An 8,913-nucleotide genomic window follows, 5' to 3' on the forward strand; every position below is an offset into this window, starting at 1 on the left:
CTAAAAAATCCAGCCCCCCATGAGAAGAACAAACAAGGATTTGTTTCCTCTTGCTTTGGTGCATGCCTGGCATTTGCCAAGGAGGATTTTAATGCATTGTTTAGATAAGATGGAGAACCTTTCCTTGAGCCAAGCCAAATCTGCTCTTTCAGACAATAGGAGGGATTTCAGGGAAGTGAGCTGATGGTGCAGGTCCTGGGAACGTTCTCAGCTGGAGTCTTTACAGCAAGGAAGAGCTAAAAGCTGCTTTTCCCTTGCAGGTGAAAGACCATGAGAAAATAGTTGCAGGACCAGTGGATGCCCCCAGGTGCCTGTGTGGGTGACCTTTTTGTGGAGAGGCTGGTCTGGACTGAGGGATGCCCCCAGTCAGGGTGGCCCTGGGCTTCCCAGCTGTGGAAAAGCAGCTTTTTCTTCTATGATTGTGCCAAATGTGCTCCCCTCACAGACCTCCCGAGGGGGCTGAGCCTCTTGTTGCCTGCCTTGTCCTTGCCTTCCCACTCTCTCCTTTCCTTTTGGCAGCTGGACAGCAAGGGAACTCCTTCATTAGCTCACCCATGGCCTGGAGGTAAACTCCCTGCTGCACAGAGAGCAGCCCCAGCTCGTTACCTACCACACACAGAGCAGAGGCACCTCCGTGACAGGCTCTGCATGCACCTGAGCCAGTCATTTCACACCAGCAAATCACTGCTAAACTCCTGCCTAGCTGTTGGTTTGTCTGCTGGCATTTTCTACACACGCTGCTGTTTGTCCTAGAAAGCCTCTATCTGCTGTACCTGATCTAGATACAGAAATTAAAACCTTTTCTTTTTTTTTTTTTTTTTTTTTTTTTTAAATTTCCAGCGATTTTTACACCCACCAAGCAGCAGCCTTGAAGGTTTGTTTTGAAACTACAGCTTTGCCAAGCTCTCAAGAAAAGTGTTTAAAGGGTCTGCTTGCTGCTTTCTCTCTCTCCAGGTGAGTGCACTGCCTGTTCTCAGAAAGGACATGCAGGTGAGTCCTGGGTCTGACCCACTTCTTGTTTCCTTTGTTGCAGGTGAACAGGTACTTGCCAAAGTGACTTTGAATAAGGAATAATTCCTTGTCCTTGCTGAAGAATACTCACTAGGTCAGCTGAATATTTACCGGGGGAAAGCATTAGGACTATTAGGTGCCAAAATACAACGCCAAAATGCAAGAGCCGGCCCACGACTCTCCATCCTACAAAATTACATGGTTCATGGCAGAGGAGGCAAAATCCCATTAACTGAGCTGCACAGTTCCATGTCTGCAACACAAGGCTCAAACAGAAGCAGGGCTGAACATGATTTGCCCTTTGTACTCATGGCTGGGATTGCTGTAGCTAAAAGGCTTTCTAATATCCACATTGTGTGAAATTATTTCTCCTTTCATTTGAAGTGGCTGGAAAGGAAAGGATGCTGCTGGATTGTAATGCTCCCCTTCCTAAGTGATGAAAAAAAAAAAAAAAACCCAACATCTAATTAACCTATTCTTGTGCAAAACTTCAGCACTTGTCTGTCCCAAACTGTGGCATTTGGGCTTTCTTAGAGCAACATGTTTGTGGGAAATTCCACATTGTTTGACACTTTTAACACAGAAAGTACCACCACCAACTTTTTAAGAAACATAACTATTTCTTACGTGCAGCAGAGGAGAACACACCCTGAAATTCCCCATGAATTTCTTGTTCTTGCCCTGACCCTGCATTATGGTGGCAAGTGGCTTTTTTAGGGATTGGTTTTGGGATTGGTTCTGCAAAATGGGATCAAGGCTGGGGATGGCACTGAGCTGTGTGGTCAGCACTGCAGGGAAGGGATCCCTCACAGGCTGGAGAACTGAGACCCTGCAAACCTCATGAAAGCTCAGCAAGGCCAAGAGCCAGGCCCTGTGCATGGGCAATCCCTGAGCAAATGTTATCCTGGCTGATTAATTATGGCTGGTGTGGCCTCTGGGGTTGTGGTAAAAGCTCTTTTTCCACCTGTGCCCGGAGCACAGAGGTGTGAAATTCAACCCAGTGAAGAGGATGAGGGCAGTTGAGCTTTGGGTCACACCTTGGAGTCAAAGTAAAAGCAGCTGATGTGTCCTCAAGTCACCTCAGTGCTGCTGGTTTATTGCTGAAGGCTCACAGCTGAAGTCAAATGCTGAATGGTTGCCAAGGACAGCATGTCATTTTGAATATATGAAATTATGGGAGAACTGCATTGCAAGCCTGTTCCTGCAGCTTTTCCTCACACAAAACATGGGAAGTCTCACAGCAGTGAAAACCTGTACCTCTGAGCTTGGTGGGTAGCATTCACAGCCTGCTGAGTCACTGTGAAAGACCAGAAGTGCTGTCAATTTTCTTTGAAGATGAGTTAAAACAGAGGCTTCCAATGCGAAATGCTTTGTAAAACTTGTTTTCTTCTTCTGTTGTGAATAAAATAATTTGCTACTGCAGGGCTGTTCTTGAGTATGGCACAGCTATAGTGTTTCATAAAGAATGGCCTGTCTTTGAGGCAAAAGGGACCATTGTTTCTGAAACTTCCCTCCCCTCAGAAACAAAAGAAATTTCATTAGCTAGAATGCTTTGACATCTTATTTGCAGTGCTGTATTTCAACTCTTGTCCCTGTGATCTTAATTTATGAATCACCTTTTGCATTTCCAAAACTTTAGGTAGTTTGTAAATTTGCAGGGCAGCCAGTACCCTAAATGGAATGTGGGTTACTCTGTATACTAAAGGGATATTATCAAGAGAAGGAAGTGTAAGTGGTTTTAAAACATGGTAATCAATAATACATTAATTTCTGGAGTTCTGCAAGAATGTAAGTGATTGATTAATCTTGTAATAAAGACTCATTAGTGATTTATTGTCTCACCATAAAACAATAACACGACAGAGTCTGGTGCCACTTTATCTTGGTACAAGAGGAAAACAAGGAAACAGAAATGTTAAAGAGATTTGAGGTGTCACGTGTGTCACCTCAGGATGGTTCAAAATGTGATGACTGTACCTTTCTAGGTCAGATTCCAGCTGCAAACATGCTAAAGGCTGTGAGGAAAGATAACTTCATGGAGTTAATGAGAGAGGGTCTTTTTTCTTTCTTTTTTTTTCTTTTTTTTCTTTTTCTTTTTCTTTTTCTTTTTCTTTTTCTTTTTCTTTTTCTTTTTCTTTTTCTTTTTCTTTTTCTTTTTCTTTTTCTTTTTCTTTTTCTTTTTTCTTTCTCTTCATTCTTTTGTTCATTTCTTCTTCATTTCTTCTTTTTCTTTGTCTTCAGTCTACATATTTGCTTTTTTGGGCCAAATCAGTCAGATAAAAGAAGATAGAAGAGATATAAATTTGCTTACCAGAGGGGGAATTTTGTGAGTTGAAACAAGTTAAGTGACTTAAAATTGAGCAGTTCTTCTAGAGCTTAACTTCTTATGTAAACAATATTGATGGCTTTTGATTCAGCTTGTTCTATGTGCTTTTAATCTGTGAGAAATTGCAGATTGATACTAGTCTGCACACAACCTAGAGACCAGTGATTTACCACCAAAACAACATTGCTTTTTATGTTGTAAAAATAGGGAAAAAGATTGAAAAGTACAAACATTGCTTCCCCCATCCACTACCAGTTCTATTCATCTCCCCGTGGCTGAAATAAACAGGCGAAAAACACAGCATTCTTTTCCTTATGTTATGCCATATTTGATATTTCTGCACACAGTGCTTGGAGAGGAATCTTGGCGATGCTGTTCCTATATTACAAAGGCTCTGACCTCGCCTACCATATAAAACAGAGCAATAAAATCTGGGAACAAAATGTCTGAATAAATAACAGGCAGTTCTGTCCCCTGAGAAATGAAGGTCGGGCTGCAGCTGTCTGGGAATGCTACTGTTCGTGGAGTCCTCCTCCTTCATCTGAAGGGAAAGACTTCCTGGGCTCTTCCAGAAAAGCAGGCAGAGGGAGAGGTTGGTGAAAACTCTTGTGTGTAGAAACAGTGAGGTTGCAACAGGATGGGATGGCTCCAAGCACTGCCAGCCCTGGCTGGGGTGTGGGAGCAGCTGGGTCCAGGGCCGTCTATCCACAACCTCCTTCTCTCACTGCCCACCTGCAGTGCTCACAGACTGACCTCAGAACACTGATGATCATCAGGGTGATGGCACAAGAGCTAGATAAACAGATAAATTTCATTATTCCTTGGACACAGTGGAGATGGGAGCCCAGGCATGGCTCAGAGCACAGCACAGATGTGGGTGGCCCAACTCACCTTCCTCCAGCACAAGCAGAGCTCATCTTTTCTCATCCAAAAAAGGTCTCATTGCCACTTCCAGGGTCTCATCCCTGGAAGTGTGGATGCCTTGCTGCAATTTTCCCTGGTGTTTCTGCACATCATGGTTTGCCGCTGGCTGCTCCTGGGCTGTGCTGTCTCTGCCCATGACAAGTGGCAGTGGCTCCTTTTTAATTTCCACAGGGAAAAAAAAGTGAAAATTAGTCCTGGCACTGTCAGTCTGAAAAGCAAGATATAATATGATATAAGATATAAGATATAATAAGATATAAGTGTTATTCTGGCCTTTGATAACATTAGTCACCTGCCAGAGATGGAAAGGCTTGTTACAGTGTGCAGAAACATTCAGTATTGTAGTACAAAAGACACTGTTAAAATTAGTCAACTGGAGTTGCAATAAAACTCTAACAAGAAGCTAGAAGTTAAAGAAAGCAAATTCAGCTAGGACAAACTGGTGCAAATTGGAAGGGTTGGAAGGAAAACAGTTCTCTCCTGTTCTGTTCTTGTATAGAACACAAGGCAACTCAAAATTTAGGCAGACTCCTGCTTGTAAGTAATTTTATAACAATAAGCACACAAGTGAGGTGAACTTGGTCATTCCTGGGCAACTGTGTTGTGCCTCTAACCAGAAAGGGCTCAGTGCAAGGATGGACAACACTCAAATACACGGGGCTGCTTTTATATTAGGATATTTGCAGGAAAAGCACAGGTCTGGTTGTGTTGCTCTTTCAAAAGAAGTAACTGTTGGGTTATAGCTGTGCAGGACTAAGATGTAAATCAGGCAAGATTGTGGTGAGAGCTAATCCATTCTGTTGGATTAAATTAGCTGAAAAAATTAGTTACACAAGCAGAAGGAGGAGTCAGCTACTGCCTCTGACAGAGGGTATCTGCAAGGGGAGAAATAATAACACATTTATCTCCTTTCCAGCCTTACCCACTGTGTGATTCTGTGATTCCTCCAAGACAAAGAAACGTAATTATGGAAAATCCACTCGCTGCCAAATTAATAAGACCAGCTCCATGGCAGCGTTTTGATGCAGCAAATTCAGCTCTTTTGGTTTCCCAGTATCAGTTCAAAGGTGCTGAGGCTGCACAACACAACGTGTTGATCCAGCACAAACCTCCCTGCTGCTCAGATCAGGAAAGGCTGGGGAGTTGAAGATGTAGGCAAAGCTTTAAGGCACAAAATTCCCACTTGCATCTGGTGTCACAAACATCCAAGCTGGGGTTGTATTTTCTGTTTACTGGGGGGGTTAGCCCCATAAATAGAGGTGTGATTGGGCACAGTCAGGGCTGATCCAGGCTGACTTTGTGGTAGTGGTTACCTGGTACTGATGCCTGTGCAATCATGGACTGGCCTTCTGGGCAACTTACAGATACATCCTGCCACCAAGGAGTTAAATTTAAAATAAAGATTTGCTTTGGGGAAATTGCTACCAGACTTCTTTTGTTTTCTTTTCTCCCCCTAAAAGTTGACAAAACTCACCTGTTTCATGATTTTGGTGTATGTGCACCAAGCTCTTTGTCTTCAGCTTGTTAGAAGATGCACACATGTGAATGAACTTTGTTGTGAAAGTCCTTTTATGAAAACACTTTAAAGTCATATCCAAGTAAAAAGACACTTTTTTGTTAAAGGATGAGGATTGTAACGAAGCTAAGAAACATGAGGGCAAATCATCCAGTGGGCAGGCAGAAGAAAGGTTTTAATCTTCACCCAAGGTGTTGTGGTGAGGCAGAAGATTTGCTCAAGGCAGAGCTTGAGCTGTGTTCATAGTGAGAAGTTTGGAATTTCTTTTCCCATTGAGCAAACATCTCTAAGTGCCCTGTTACTCTGGGTTTCACTCTGCTACTGTCTTGTCCAGCCTGTGAAATGAAACAGGACATTGGGGACTGTTAAGGAAGTGATGCTGTGAGATGGGTTGCTTCTCCTGACAGGGCCAAGCACTATTTGGCTTCAGGCAAAAAGCTGAGAGTTTTGCTTGGGTGCAAGCTCGCAGAGCATACATCACTGCAAGGCATCTGGAAGGTTTTCAGTCATCCCTGCCTGCAGCCAAAAAACACCTTCACCTTGTGAATTATGTACAACCTAGATACCTCTGCTCTGTGGCTGCTTCTGCTCAGAGTTCTGGTGCCAGCATGAGGGAGGGAGGCTAACAGCACTAGAAACCTCATCCACCTTCCTGCTGTTGTTTATTTTATGTCCCTGTGTAGATCCCATCTGGGATTGGGCAGGCAAAGGAATAACACTACTGACACATGTCAGCTCTGCAGGTACTGGAGAGGGCTCGACCCTAAAGAGCTGTTAGCACAAACCAGGCTCTGCAGCCTTGGACTTGGTGACTGATGGGCAATCAACCCCAGTGCTGCAGCCAGGAATAAATGTTCCCACTCAGGACATTCTTCTCCAGCCTGGGGATGCTGCTCAGGGTGCCTGATGGGTGCCTCAGCCCTTTTACAGTGCAAATTTTTTGAACAAGTGGAAGAATAACCAGCCAAAGTCTGGCAAAAATTTATGGACGACAAATGAACCTGCAGAATTTTCATCCATTTTTGTTCCCTGGTAAAAGAGGGTGAGAATTTTAAGCCAGGTCCAGGATTTTCCTCTGACAGCCCTTAGTGGAGGCATCTTCCCATGTCTCCTTGGCACCACAGCTGGCTCTGCTTAGATGGTTCCCAGAACTCTCTCACTTCAGTTCTGGGGTTTTTCTTGGCCATAACTGTGGCCAAGAAAGTAATTTCCTGGACAGCATTGGAGTTACACTGGTGCCCATCATGGAGCAGGAGAAAAACTGATCTTATGTTAGGACTGGGCACTTAGAATTAGTGTCAGATCTCATCACAAGCTGCAGGAAATGCAGTGAAAGTCATATCCCTGTTTCGGTTTCCATGCCCTGTTCAAAGGTCAGAACTGCCTGCCCTTGTGTAGTGCAAACTCCAGAGCTTTTCCTGGGAACTGATAAAACACTGTGAAATTTCAGTGTCCTGGAAAGAGCCTTGGGATGTTGCCTGGGAGTCCACAAAGCTCTTTCTACCCCCAGGGTGATAGGCTGGAGGGAATGGAATAAGGTTCCACAACTCAGCCTAACACTTCTGTGCCTACAGGAAGCACCTCCAGCTTTGCTCCCTGGGGGAATCTGACCTGGGGCAAGGGTGGGGGAAAGCAGGGAAACCACAGCTTTTCTGAGGAGAAAGTGAGATTCCTGAGAGACCCAGCACACCTGGGAAACCTCTGGCACCCCCAGGCAGACACTCATTCTGCCAGCCTGCAGCTGGTTGCTGCTGGGTAAGGGAAAGAAGAGTTTGTGCAGCAGCACCAGTGGCCTGCTGATCCATCAGGGGTATTTTAGAGAGGCTGAGTAGCTCAGAGAAGTCATCTGCAGGTCCAGTGTTGTCACTGAGGACTAGAGAAGGAAGCTCCCCACTGCACCCATGGTCCTGTCCTGCCAATGTGTTTGGGGTGAGCCCAGCTGGCTCCTGGGCACTGTATGCCTTGGCAGTAATTCTCTCCCTCCAATTAGACTTAAAGGCTGTTAGTCTGTTAATAATACTGACTTAATTTTTCCCTCTCCTGCTATCTGGCACTGGGCATATAATAAAGAAAGTAAATGTTTGCTAAGCAAGGAAGTAGGGCAGGTGAGTTTACATCAGTGATGCTCTCTGGGACACGTGTGGATTGGTGGCATTAAAGCTGCTGAGGGACTGCATGACAGACAAGTGTAGATTGATCTCTGCTCATGTTTTGGGCTGGCTTTTGGACTGGAATCCCACCCCACTGATGGTCACAGGAAATCTGTGTGTGTGAGAGTGGCCATTGATTTACACAAGGAGCTCTGACTGTGTGAAACAGACTTAGGATGTCAGGCAGGACTTGGAAGGGAAAGAGCTGCCCTGATCCAGCACGTGCTGATAAAGGATCAGCTTGCTCTGCTGCTACCAAATCATCAAGGCACCAAATCTCAGAGCCGTGCATGCAGCAGAAGTTCTTTCTTGGGGAAGGGGCTCTTCACCCACTCTGCTTGTGGAGGCCAAAAAAATTAGGTAATGCTTCAGGAGAGAGAAAGAATTCCCTCTGCTCGTGGCAAAATATTTTGAAAAAAAAAGGAGGAAAAAAAATTGCTGATCCCTAATGAGGGGAAATATAATCTATATTTGGCCTCATTTTTTTTTTTAACAACTGAACTGTAGGTTCTTAACAACCTGTTATTTCCTATACTTATGTACATTCTTACGTTTCAAGTGAGCCTCACCCCTTCCTTTAAGCTGCATATTTTCCATTTTAAGATTTCCTGTTCAAGCTAAAGGGCAAAGATCTTTAAAATATCAGCACGAAGCTGCGCTTACTTGCAGTGTGTAAAAGTTGACTCCCAGCTCTTGGTCAGGCTGTCTCACTTTCTCCTTATCAGAGAAACAGGTCCTAAGTTCAATGTCTCTGGCTCTCTAACTGATGTGCTGGACTAAAGTCCTGACTCCTGGGCAGCCAGGCAGGAGACAGCAGAGTAATGTGTGTCTGTGTTTGATGGCCGTTATTGTTATTGGAAGCAGGCTTGTCTTCAGGGTGTTACCTTTCCTTTCTTTACCTTCTCTCTCTCTCTATTTACCTGCATCCATTCACTTTATTTTCTCCATGACAGATACAACCATGCACGAGCAAGTGGAGGGACAGG

The sequence above is a fragment of the Zonotrichia albicollis genome, chromosome Z (assembly GCF_047830755.1).
Source record: "Zonotrichia albicollis isolate bZonAlb1 chromosome Z, bZonAlb1.hap1, whole genome shotgun sequence".
Lineage (NCBI taxonomy): Eukaryota > Metazoa > Chordata > Aves > Passeriformes > Passerellidae > Zonotrichia > Zonotrichia albicollis.